At 34.0% G+C, this 14,561-nt stretch overlaps 1 protein-coding gene and 1 non-coding gene across 2 annotated transcripts in view; both read right to left on the bottom strand.

Annotated features, from left to right (window-relative positions):
- Positions 1 to 14,561, bottom strand: part of PTPRM (protein tyrosine phosphatase receptor type M) — an 829,551-nt gene that overhangs the window by 360,868 nt on the left and 454,122 nt on the right. The window lies entirely within an intron of this gene.
- On the bottom strand, positions 10,951 to 11,053 carry LOC126004602 (U6 spliceosomal RNA). Its single transcript, XR_007493872.1, has one exon. It is a non-coding gene; the product is annotated as a U6 spliceosomal RNA (small nuclear RNA).

Genomic DNA, 14,561 nt, shown 5'->3' with positions numbered 1-14,561 from the left:
GCATGATTTATGGAGGTTACATATAATATTTGTTAATATAAAGTACTGCATAATGATCTCAAGTATACATTACAGGGAAAAGATGAATATCCATGAAGCACTCTTGACTTTCATATTCACTCCCAGAGAATAATCTACATAAGGTTGTTTTGAGAGGGAGCCATCCAGATTTAAAGTAATTAAGGAATGCACTGAAAAGTTAACTGTTTTGGGGATACATCTATGGATCAGAAACTCTGTCGTGAAGTATGCTGTAGAGCCCCCTCCTCAAAAGATGCAATGCACTTTGCACCAGAAATGTTCTCATGCTAGAAATGAGGTCTAATAACTGAGTCTCAAATCTTGACTATGATGCTTAAGGGAAGAACTATTGCTATTCATGCCTCCACTTTCCAGACACCTTTTGAACTTCATTCTTTTCTTAAATACATAATGAGGTCAAAATAAAGTTCCAAACAGAACTCAATACGTCAAAACATCAGGAGGTACAGAATACTCTGCAAAGTTCAATAGTCCAAAACCCAGACAGGACCTTTGTATGAAAAGGAGGACTCTTCCTTTCTCATTTACCAGAGAACTGCCACAACAAGCAAAACAGTTTATGTGATTTAGGCTATGTATGAACAACTTCTGTTTATGCAGCGCATGAACTACATAAGTATATGCTGCTGGCTCATTAGAATCAGTCTATATATGCCATTTAATGCATTTTATAATATGACATTAATAAATAATATGCAATTAGCTCATTTCTTTATTTTCTCTGAATTCATCAATTTTCCTCAAAATAGCTTTTCCAAGTTCTGGAACATTCTTTTACTTTTCTGCTAAAATAAGAAGCCATAGAGGTACCATGAACATGGCTCTCACTGATCCCTAGAATAGTACATTTTTGCTGGCTCTCTTAGTAACATTTCCAAAGTGTAAAGTTCACTGTTGCAGAAGAGACACTGCAGCTACACAGCAAAGATACTCTCCAATTGCTTCAGTGCACTGAAATGAACAAGTGACAATTCATTCTATAGATGAACTTTACAAGAAAACTGTTATAGGAAGTAAAAGTGGATGTGCAGTAAAGGAGTTCTTTGATATTTATTTCAGACTATATAAAACAGGAGGGGACAAATTATTTTTTACTGATATTTTCAGAACTGTGAAAAATTGGTTTGAATAGGTTTTGACCTTCTCTAAGCCTCATACAGTTGAGATACCCACAAAAAGCTTTCAAAATTTGGATCTGATATTTTAAGTTGGAGTACAGAAGTACTCTAAACTATTCACTTTTTCTTACAGAAATTAAGTGATTAGTATTGTAAAAAGTCGATCAAAAAGTACAAGGTAAATTTTAGGTATAGGAACCATTCTCTCCAGTTAGTACTAAGCAAATCAAATGTTATTATAAATATATTTTAACTGTTTAGAGCATCCATTTTTGGCATTTATAATATTTTAATGATAACAGTTTTTAATATATATACTATGAGTATAGTCAAGTTAATTTTTACAAGACTACACTCAATTATTTAAGACTGATTTATTACTATAAATAATCATTCTTAGCTTTCATCAACAGCCTTTTTCATTTAAAAATTTCATCTGACTGGTAAATTCATGCTTTAAATACTAGATTTTTCTATTCCTCTGATCTTATAGGGGAACTTGGAGAATGAGAAAGAATAAAATGCTACGTTAGGAGTACAGTACATTGCCAGCACCCCACTGCGGATTGTAATTGCAGAACAGAACAAAGTATTTCAACAGGAGAGAATGAACCAGTTTCTTTCCATTTAAGAAGATAAGAAGAAAGTAAAATAATTTTTAACTGCAATTATTTTTGTTCTTCCAGGTTACCTCTTTGCTGGATTATGCCCAGATCTTGTTGTTAATTTAATACTGCTTTTGCATGTTTGGCCTAAAAATAATTTTTGTGTTTCTTTTTGAAACCTTTCAAATATTAAGGCAGTACAGGAAAGTTCAACTTTCTGATGTAAAAAATGTGGAATTGTATTGTTGTTTTCCCAGACACCATAAAATTAATTATTTATTGAAGATATACTGATAGATGGTTATGTCTTCCACCATCTTTGGAGGAATGTTGTCTCTTCCCATCACTTTTCAAGGGTATCTTTACTTATTTATGAACTAATGGCTACTTCACACTCATTGTTCAGATGAACTTTGATTTTACAGTACTCAAATGGAAAATGTTCGAAGCATCCATATCCCTATAGTTCATGAACATTATAAAAGAATGAATCACAATGGTCTGCAGGAGCCTGTTACATCTCCTGTAATAAATCATTCTTCCCAATTCTTGTACTCTGACAATCACCTAGATGTGAGGTGAGTAGAGTGAGATTGTGAATGAAGCAATGTGGAGTTTTATAAAGCAAATGAGTCATAGAGTGAATGAAACAGACTTGAATATCCAGAAACAGACCCTTAGATATATGATCAATTCTTCTTTGATAAAAGTCAAAAAATATGAAGAGGAGCAAAGAAAGCTGCTTCTTTATGTAGATAGAAAAATCTAGTTGAATACATGCCAAAAAAGTGAATTCAGACTTCTCTTTAGTGCCATGCAAAAAAGTCAAATCAAAATGAACTTTGATATCATAGCTAAAACTATAAGGTACATAAGGAAATACAGGTAGAACTCTCCATGATATTGAAAATAAAGGCATCTTTAAGGATGAAACACCACTACAAATCAAATTGAGCCAAAGTTAAACAAGTGGAGCTACATTAAACTAAGAAGTTTCTGTACCTCAAAGGAAACCGTGACCAGGAAACAAAGATTGCCCAAGGAATATGAAAAAGTATTCACAAAATATCCATTTGATAAGGATTATATTCTAAGATATATAAGGCACTGGTAGAACTGGACAAAAAATATCATTTAAACCTGTTCAAAAACGTGAAGAGATGAACAGAAAAATTCGTCAAAGAAGGAATCCAGATGTGAAAAAGCACATCAAAATGCTCCACCTCATTTATTATCAATGAGATGCAAATCAAAACAATGAGATACCACATCACAACACAGAGGCTAGCACACATAAAAAAGAACAAGAACAACTAGTGTTGGCATGAATGCAGAAAGAAAGGGACTCTCATTCACTGATGGTGGGACTGTCAACTGGTCCAGCCTTTTTAAAAGACAATATGGATATTCCTCAAAAAAAACCTCTAGAAATTAACTTACATATGACTCAGCAATATCACTCCTAGTAATATACCTTAGGAGTCCCAATTCACAATGGCTAGAATCTGGAAACAACCCAAGTACCCTGGAAGAGATTAATGGATAAAGAAACTATGGTACATCTATACAATGGAATACTACACAGCTATTAGAAAAAAATGAACTTATAAAATTTGCTTATACATGGATGGATATGGAGCAAAATTATGCTGAGTGCAATGAACCAGGGAAAAAACTGACATAGAATGATTGCACTCATTTGTGGGATATTAAAAAATAGAAGGCAATGATATCCTAATACAATAGTGATGAGGGCCAGGAAAACCATTCAATGGTAGGTAGCTAGGCCCAAATAGTGGAAGAGTGAAGTTATAGAAGAGACCACTATGATAATTAGTGTTGGAAATGATCATTCTGTACAATAACTGTGTACTGAAAGGATCAATCACTTTCCTGAATTTTCAGAATGCTGTTTCCTTACTATTACCTTGCAGCAAGAGCTCACAGTGGGTCTAATTTGTAAGGGGACAAATGCAGACAGTGCAAAGAAGCACTGTCACTTAGCATTAATGTGAAGGTGCAGGATTAAAAAATCCAGGGAGAGTCATGCTTAGAATCAGATCAGTGCTTTGATTGACCTGACCTGACAAAGTCAATTGAATTATAGAGAGAAGACTAAAGTTCTATCCTGAATTAGATCTGTGGGAAACAATAAGATGGTCTATGTCATACAGTATGATATAACATTATAATAAAACATAATATGTAAAATAAAAATTGTAACAACTGATTCAAGTCAGACCACATCATGGAGGCTCAACAGATGTAGAAATCTTTGGAAGAAGCTGCTTATAATTATATTATTCTCACAGTAAGTGAAACAATTAGAAAATAAATAAATTTAAGAATTAAGATACAAGATGAATATAAGCTAAACAATAGATGCAGGATAGGTAAAAGATAGAGGATAACTGGTATTCTCAATTTTCCATAAAATGTTAAAGTTTTAAAAGTTCAATACATACTAGTTTGTTTTGCTTTTGAAGTTCTCAATAAAGACACACTAATTTTAGGTAAGTGAAGATTGGCACCATGAGGTATATTACTGGTATGATGTAGGCATATTACAATGATAAAGACTGATGGCCAATTAAGTAAGCTTCTATATTATATTCTTTCTAATTATTACTTATTTAAACTCTTCAATATTTCTTTGAATTCTATTTACATGTCATAAACTTCACCAATTTAAATGGTATAATTCAATGACTGTAGTATATTCAGAGATATAATAGTGGTGAATGGTAATGAAAGTTTAGATCCTACTAAGTCCCAAAGAAACCCTTAATCTAGCAGTCATTGACACTATATGCCACCATGTCAGTCCAGGGCAACCATCAGTTCAAAGACTCTCAACATTTTCTGAATTTTCTTCTTTTTGGTCACATCTCTGTTTTCTTCATATCACACCTCACTTCCCTTTGTGACCCTTGGTCTTTGTGGCATAGCCCCTATGTATCTAATTTCACCTAAATCATCCTTGGAATATCCTGGGAAACTGCAGGTAGATAAAACCAGAGATTGAGACACACTGTACTAATTCACTTTCTATCTCTATAGAATTGCCTTGTTTGAAAATTTCACAAAATTAGACAGACATCATCTAATAGTTGATGTTAAGCATCTTCTCCTGTACTTTTTGGATCACTCATAAATTATAGTAACTATTTTTAGAAGTTATTTTCTTTTGTTGTTACCAGTCCTGGTGATGCTCAGGTAATGGGGAGCTGGGGATTGATTGTACATGGCTTGGGCACATGGTAAGTAAGCACTCTGTTCCGTTTACTCTAGAAGAAAGATATTTCTAAGCCATATGAAAGAAGACACATATAAGGTCATCACAGAGTAAACCTAATTAGCAGACTGAAGCAGTATGGTGCCAAGATAAAATTGGAAATTGTACCAGCAATTAGCCAGGCTCTTGGCATCGGACGGGAAAATATATCCTGGCATATATCTGAGAGAAATATTAAGTATATTATTAACAAGGATGTCCAGAGACTATGATAGATAGTTGTTGTTTGGAAGTGAATAAAATTTGGGATTTGATTTGTAACACTGATGAAAAACAGTCTTCTAAGGCAGTCAGGGTGAAAGGGGTAGGTATTAAGCTGCCTGCCTTCTTCAAATAGGCCATGCATGCAGCATTTCAGATTCCAGGATGAAGGTTCTCAAAAGATTCTGAATTGGGAATGACAAATTAAGCTATTTTCAAGAATAAGAATATCAGTGAGAAGTAAATTAAATTAAATAACGGTGAGAATTACCTTGAAAAGACAAACCATGCAATGTGATCTATTATATGGTTAGGAATTGCGATGAAGGGTGGTGGAAGGCACAGAAAAATGATAAGAAGCTCTTCGAATTGTAGACAGTCTTTCCAAGAGATTAAAAAAAAAGAAATAAAAAAACGTCATTTGAAATGCACTATACTGTTTTTGAAGGTTTACACAGCATGGCACAAAGAATCTGTATGAAGTTTGAGGGCAGGTTGAAAAACTTGGAGATTATGTGAATATTCAAACTCTGCCTAGATGATGTTTCTAAGAAACATTTAAAAATAAAGAAGGGATAGTGTAAAAAGCATGATAGTTGAATTTTATTTTGATTTATTTTATCCTTTAGAATCCTTCAAGGCATCTGCCTTCCCATTGAAGTTGGCAGAAATAAGATATTAAGGAGTTATTTTTAAATTATTTTATTTTTGATATATGCATTTCAATGTTACTTTATATAGGTTTCCTTAAATTTAAAATAAGTAAGCATTTAGCCAAGTAAGGAATTTTGAAGTCTGAACTACACTCAACTGGTATTTGGATTTTATATTTGGTACATACTTAATAGTTATACATTTTAGAAAGAGAATGCCTCATTTAAATTCTAATGTATTTTAATAAGGAATGAAAGAAAATATCATCCAGTATTTTTTCTTAAATTACTAGTAGTGCTTGATTACTCTTCTATAATCAAAATCACATCTTAAATATGAATGATACAAAACAAGACTACAGCCTGAATGTCTAACAGAGAGATTTTAGATGCTTGTTTAAAATGACATACCTAGCTATTCAGTAATCACTTTATAATAACCCCTTTCATTTCCAAATCTACTTAGCCATCAGGCAGTAGTGAGGAAAATGCTGGCAGCAGATTTTACAACTGCACATTAGTTTTACATTTCATGACAAGCTAATTCTAGAGAGTTCTAAAGAGAGACAAGCATGGGTCCTTGTGATTTTCTTTCCTTTGCACGAAGGAAACATATGTCTAGTTGCTAAATGAAAGATAAAAGACGACAGGCATATACTTTTCACTTCATACTATGTCAATGACAATTTGCCCCTTTGCACCCCAGATGCCATGGTGCATTGTAAATCAACAAAGAGTAACTAAGATGAAACATTTTTCAACCAAAGTCAAGGAGTTGTACTTGGAAGGGTTCAGGATCCCAATCTAAGCCAAGTAGTTGTAGTTGGAGAGGTTCGGTATCTCAACAAAAATTGGACTTAATCATATTATGATAGATCACTGTGAAATATAATGGGCTAAAATTTTACATGAACATAATTCTATACTTTAGATTAAGCATTTTATAAGGCATAAAATATAACCACACTGTATTAGGAATGACAAATGTGCTTCGTCATTTTAATTTGACCAGACAAAGGACATTTCCGTACACACTAACTCAAACTATTCCTTATGATGCCTCTAATTAAATTCTAAACCCCACAAGATGTCAAATGTGTGTTTAAAAAGGATCAAATAGCTGAAAGAGTAAGCTGATTTTCAAACAACTTTTTTAAGTAGATCCATGATCCACAAACATTCATTATAAGCTATTGCTTCAAGTGTTTAAGTTTACCATGAAAATCACCTGGTAAGATGATAAACCATTATATAAATCTTCTCAGATTTAGTAATTTCATCATTGCCAGGAAAGCACAGCACAGATGTTGTTTATAATTTTGTATAAAAATAAATGGGTTATGCTATTTCATACATCAGTCTGAGGAAGATGTAGCAAGACATTCTTGCTATTACTGCTGTCTACTGCTGCTGACAAACTGTATTAATTCAAAGACATTATCTTCAACAGTGTGAGCTAGATCCAGAATTTAAGACAAGACTAATTTTTTTGACAAGACCACATGGTCATATATATCTATGCTAAAGAAATGTTATCAATTAATGTCATGTGGCTATAGAGCTGGTTTAATTTTTTTCCAAATGGATACATTCTGATATGTGTAATCAACCTTAGCCAAGGTATAAAGAATGAAATAACTTTGATAAATACATTTTCAATTGATGGAACTGATAAATCAACAATATTTTCCACATCAACTGACAAAGTAAACTTTCATATGGTATAGTGCTCAGACTGAACAAAGTAATTGTGTCAGCAAGGAGTTATTCATTAACTATTTTAAATATCTGGAAAAAATACAGCTAGAGTACAGATGTGTATAGCTTTATTTATAGTGGGCATACATTTGATATTAAAAGATAATGAGTAAAATTCAGTCATTTTTGACCAAATTTCATCTATTTTTTATTTCCTTACTTAAGAACACAGTGTGATTGTTCACAAAAACAAACCCAGATAATCATTCTTAAAAAAAAACCTGTGATTCTTTTAATTTAATCCTGCTACTATCAATGATCTTGAATGATATCTTTTTCTTTTAACTCCAAGTCAGATTTTGGCATATTTGTTCCACCATTTTAATGTACCACATATATTCCTAGCCCGATGGAAAGATATTAATAATACCAAATCATAGAATAGGAAGTCACAGTAGCCCTCTCTAGATCTGAGGAATTACCCAACAGTAATAATTCTGAATGGTAGCACTATTTTAATGCTCCCATAATGAAAACAAGATTGATGCTTGACTGCCATATCTCCCAGCACATATTATACAGAAAAAGGATGCCAGCAATCCCGTGCCATTTTTTTTTTCAATTGACATGAGTGATTGCCCAAATACAGAAGCTTTGATGGGTCAATCAGAAGGATAAAAAACTAAATATCAAACTCGTAATGAGCAGCAACGAATTTATATAATCATCCATTAGCGATCCAGGAACCAGGTGAACTGACATTGGATGTGGAATGATGAGCCAAGGGCATTTGTACGTGGCAAAAGAGTAGTTAACTGGGGAAGGTGCTTATATTGTTTAGGTAAATTATTCACATTTTCCATATCTAAAACTTATTATTGCTCTTAGCATATATCGGATGAAAAATTCCAACTTCTTATATTCGTTTTAATATACCCAGTTTCAGTAAACACCCCAAACTTTTTTTTTTGGGGGGGGGGCACAACTGGCGGCGCTCAGGAGTTACTCCTGGCTATCTGTTCAAAAATGGCTCCTGGCAGGCACCGGGGACCATATGGGACGCTGGTATTTGAACCAACCACCTTAGGTCCTGGGTCGGCTGCTTGCAAGGCAAACGCCTCTGTGCTATCTCTCTCGCCCCAACACCCAAACTTTTAAAAACAAATTGAGACTTTCAAATATTATTTTTGATCAGAATATGTTTATATAATGATCCAAAATTTTGACAAGGCCCTTCCAATAACTCCAAAGTACTATAAATTCCTTTAGTCTTACTTAAATTGCCTACAATCTCTGAAAATCTTCAGTATTGGATGTAGCTCTGTATTAATTTCCAATGTTAGAATGATAATTATGATAATTAAAGGTAATATGTGCTGTTTTATCTTTTTTTCCTATTTACTAATGAAGCAATGTATACACTTAGTTGTGGTGCTTGTTAAGGGTAACACACTTTAGTTTCAATTTTACATTCTTGGTTATGGTGCACTGGAGACTGCACACTTTGTTGTGGTGGAATCACAATGGTGGTGTCACTAGGACTGAGTTTAGTATGTGGGGTAGTGCTAGGGATTGAATTTCCAGCTTTGTGTCTATATAGCAGGTACTCTAGCCAATATCATTAATTCAACAGAAAATAAATGATTCTAAATATGACATTTAAGACTTTGTGAAAATATAAGTTAAGATTGATCTCTTTTAAATAAGTATTGAATTATTGAGAAGAGAAAGAAATAATCTATAAAAGCTTATAAAACCTCTTATGGACCCGGAGAGATAGCACAGCGGTGTTTGCCTTGCAAGCAGCCGATCCAGGACCAAAGGTGGTTGGTTCGAATCCTGGTGTCCCATATGGTCCCCCGTGCCTGCCAGGAGCTATTTCTGAGCAGACAGCCAGAAGTAACCCCTGAGCACTGCTGGGTGTGGCCCCAAAACAAAAACAAACAAACAAACAAAAATAAAAAATAAAACCTCTTATGAGGTTTCACTTCTTTGGAGATAATTCATATCCATAGAAAATAATATACAAAATTAAATGGGTATTTGCAACATGGCAACAGCACTTTATTAACTTCAATGGTTGACTTCTAGACAATAAGTTGTCTAGAATGACTTCTAGACAATCTGGTGTGTCCCAATAATGCAGGTATTAGAATAGATTACTATGAATGTTATTATTGATATTGAGTATATCATAAATCCATTAAATGTACAGGTTTTCTCTATTTCAGTAAAATAAACTACAAAATAGTTTCTTAATGCAGAGCCAGAAGTAACACCTGAGCACTACCAATTTTGGTCCCCAAAGAAAATAAAATAGTATAAGTTGCTAATAATAAGATATTTTCTGATGTTACAAAGTTATGTTTTTACCATGATTATGCTTCTAAATAAGTCTAATAATGTCACAAAAGATAAAATTTTGAGGTGGGATGGGGCCAGAGTGGTAGCACAGAGGTAGGGCATTTGCCTTGCATGTGGCTAACCTAGAACAGATCTGGTTTCTATCTCCTTCATCCCATATGGTTCCTTGAACCTGCCAGGAGTAATTTCTGAGCTCAGAGCCAGGAGTAAACCCTGAGTGCTGCTGAGTGTGCCCCCCCTCAAAGAAAACCGAAATAAATAAATAAATTGGGTAGGGTATTGGGTTACATTCAGCTGTGCTCAAGATTTATCTTGTCTCTACACTAGAGGATTAATCCTGGCAAGGATTGGGGAACAAAATGGGGTGTTGTGGATCAAACCAAAATTGGAAGCATTCAAGGCAAGTATCCTACTCTCTGGACTATTGTTCTGGCCGCAATATAAAATGATTTTCTGCCTGTGGTCATTAAGAGGTACTCTGCCATCCAAGATGGGCTTTCATGACCCCACTTCTATTCTCATAAATACCATTGACTGACATTACCTTCAAAAGGATATTGTGATTCAACCTGATACTACATATGTGCTTGTTTCTTTTATAATAGTATCTGCATTAATTTTACTTTGGCATCTCATTTCTAGTGAGACACATATATACTTCCTCAAAAATATCCAGCAAGACACACACTAAACTATAGTAAAAATACATCATGTCAAGATTATATAATTATTCTGAACGGTTCATTTATCATCTCATCTATCTTGAGTCTCAATTTCTTGCTAATAAAGCATATCCTGCATGCCAACATTTGCACATTATTCATCTGATAGAAAAAAACATATCTAAGTTCCATGTTTGTTCATTTTATTGATTGCAAATATTATGTTTTTTTCTGAACTGATAGGCATTTTATTCTTTTTTTCTGGTTTCTTAATATGATCATACAGTGGTTCCTTCATATTCATAATTTTAAAAAAATATGAAACACTTCACAAATTTGCATTTCATCCTTGCACAAGGGTCATGCTAATCTTCTCTGTATCATTTCAATTTTAGTATATGTGCTGCCAAAGCAATAACTGTATTCTTATTTTCTTTTTTTTGTTTTTGTTTTTGGGTCACACCCAGCAGCACTCAGGGGTCACTCCTGCCTCCACACTCAGAAATCGCTCCTGGCAGGCACAGGGAACCATATGCAATGCCGGGATTCAAATCACTGTCCTTCTGCATGCAAGTCAAACGCCTTACCTCTATGCTATCTCTCTGGCCCCGTATTCATATTTTCTAAGTCTCTTCTATATGTCTTTCATGCCTCGGCTCTGTGCCCTATGAAGCTTTTCATGACAAAGTGAAAGACCAAATAGATAGGGGAAAAAAGTCTTAAGTCTGAAGGCCAGGCTTCTCTGGTTTTCAGCAGGAGATTTCTCTAAGGTCCAGTTGCTTATTTCAAAGGAGCTAATAACTACTTGTACAGGGTTATATGAAGGGTTAAATTTAATGCACTAAAATGCTCACTAGCCCCAATATGGCACCCAGAACAGAAACCTATTCTTAAATATCTTTGAGATTTTCTTTTTCTTTGTGTGTGTGTGTGGGTGGGTGGGAGGTTTTCAGGGGATACAACTAGATATACTCAGGCTTTACTCCGGTCTCTGCACCCAGAGATTATTCCTACTGGTAGTCTGGGGACAGGACCATTATGTGGTGTCAGGAGTTAAACCCAATTTATGTTATTGTGACAAAAACATTGCTGTGCTTCAGAAAATGTTTGTATCAGCAGCAATATTGTCATAGTAGAATAAAGTGGACAGAAACAGGATAAAAAATAAAGGCAGGCTATCAGATGTATGAACCTCTACACAGAAGAAATGGGCTGATGGTGTTACCTGACTAAAAACATTACCTTCAAATAAAAGAGAAATGATCCTTACCCTCTAAGTCCAGAAGGTAGAGTTGTAGATAGAGTCAGAAGGCAGTAGAGCAACAGGTAGAGAGGAAAATCAAGTGGATGCAGATCCGTGTACTTTAAAATAAGAGACTAGAGGATGAAGCTTTGAGTCACATATTATTTTTAGTTCTTGAAATCTATTTAAATTTTCTGTTATCTTTCAAACTTGTTTCAGATTATGACCCTTTACTCCATCTAATTTCTACCTTTTTGGTAGGGGAGAGTCTACACTCTGTGTCCAGATATTGTATTAAAAAAGTTAAAGGCTTGTTTTATGTTTGATAGATCTGCAAGTGTAATAGAATTTTGCCTCAGAAAGATAATACCTAAAGTCTTAACCATACATCATTTGGATGCTTCAGGTGAGATTTGAGGCTTTTTTATCTGATGATATGTAGGTGGGATTTTGAACTTATGTTTGATACTATAATCTATTAAAACTTGAGGGGGTGGATGGGGATATAGTAAAACATATTTTCGGGGGACCATATGAGATGCCAGGATTCGAACCACTGTCCTTCTGCATGCAAGGTAAACGCCCTACCTCCATGCTATCTCTCCGGCCCCTATTGTTCATTTTCTTTATTGACATGTTGGATCATTATGCTATTCAAATTTGACCTGGACTTATTGTCACATTTAGAAGTATGTAAAAAGAATCCCATTTACAGGAAACAATTCTTGGATTCCCTTTTGAGATATTAAACTCAGCTGTGTCCTTGACTTTTGTCTAATAAAATTCATTCTTATTCTTAAGGAGATCATATCATTTGCATATCAGTGTATAAGCCTGTTAACACCCATTTCAGCACTAGAAATGCCCTTGAGCTTAGAGCATAAACCATCTTTTGTTTGTTTTGTTTTGAGGCCATACTTGACAGCACTCAGGGGTTACTCTTGGCTATGTACTCAGAAATTATACCTGTGATGTGCTAGGGACATAGAGAATGCTGGTGGTTGAGCCCAGGTCAGCTGCATGCAAGGCAAATGCTTTACTGGCTCTACTATTGTTTCAGTCCTAAACTATAATTTTATTTGCAAATATTTTTATTTTAATATATGTTAAATATTACAACATTTAAATCTATAATTTTATATTTAAATGTAGTGCTACCTTAAAACATGTGTAATAGCCATTCTCTGGTTTCACAAATGGCCTGTTATAATCTTTGTTTATACTTTTTCTCTTTTTAGTAAGTTTGTAGTTTTTAGAAGTTTGTAATATAAACTTTACATTCAATATTTTTCTGGGTTTTAATTTGACTAACTTTTTTTGTTTGTTTTTTTGGCATTTTTTAAATTTTTATTTTGATCATAATGGCTTATATATCTTTCACAGTAGTATTTTAGGTACATATTAACATTGAATCAAGAGAATACCCATCACCAAATTTGTCCTCCCTCCATCCCAGTTCCCTTTCTGCAACCCATATATTCCACCGCCACCCCCCCCAGGCTGCTTTTTGAAAGATTTTTCTACTTTAAAAGATGAAAATATGGGGACTAGAGACAATATAAAAGAAAGGGTGCTTGCCTTGCACGTAGCCAACAGGGGTTTAATCTGAGAATTACCTATGGTCCCTTATGCCCAGCCAGATATGAAGGCCCTAAAGCAAAAACGAAAAAAAGTAAACAAAGAAATCTTTTCACAGTTCTGCTTTTAAGATGATGTGAAGATACTCATGTTTCTAAATGTAGAAGAGTATGAATCAACCTCTAACAGTTTCTAAAATACAACCAAGGCATCAACTTTTTTCAGTAAAGGCTTAATTTTTAAGTCATGCTATCAAGAGTTCAATAAAACTGTATTTTTTCTCAACTGATAATTCCAATGTATCCAAAGTACTATTAAATAATTCACTTTTATTCCTTTAAATCTGGAATGCTAGTTTTACAAATTTAGGGTTTGTACTCTTTGTTTTATCCTACTGAACTCTACTAGTATCTATAATAATTTAATTTTAATATATGTAGGGTAAATTATCCCCCTGAATATTTCTACTTCCATTTTAAAAATTAGTTAAAAAATTATTTTTCTCACAATAATTTTTATATTAATAATTTTTATTTTGACCAAAGTGGTTCACAAATCATTTATAGTAGTATTTCAGGTACATAGTGACATTGAATCAGGGGCATTCCCACCACCAATGTTATTCTCTCTCCACCTCTGTTCCCAACCTGCATCCCGTATCGCCCCTCCTTTGCCTTCTGGGCTGCTAGTACAAGTGGTCCCTTCTGTGTCTAGCCTGTTGTAAATTGGGTATCGTCTCACAATAATTTTTAAATTTTGCAAGTCTCCACATATTATTGATAATTAAATAAAATTATAATAAATTTATGTAAATTATCAGAGAACTTAAGTTGTTAAAATGTGAATATTTTCCCATTTATTATAGATTTTTGGTAAGATTTGTCATAGATATTGTATATTTTAGTAATACCATAAGTAAAATCTTCTAAATTACACTTTCTATTAAAGAGTATAGGAACATGAGGAACAGAGAGATAGTACAGGGTGAAAGTACCTGCGTGGCATGCAGTCCATTTCAGTTTAAGCCATGGTGTTGTATATGGTCTCATAAGAACTACAATGAATGATCCCTGAACAGAGTCAGCCAGGAGTAAATCCTGAG

Source organism: Suncus etruscus, chromosome 3, assembly GCF_024139225.1.
Source record: "Suncus etruscus isolate mSunEtr1 chromosome 3, mSunEtr1.pri.cur, whole genome shotgun sequence".
NCBI lineage: Eukaryota > Metazoa > Chordata > Mammalia > Eulipotyphla > Soricidae > Suncus > Suncus etruscus.
The sequence above is the reverse complement of the archived record's forward strand: the minus strand, read 5'-3'. Positions and strand labels throughout refer to the sequence as shown.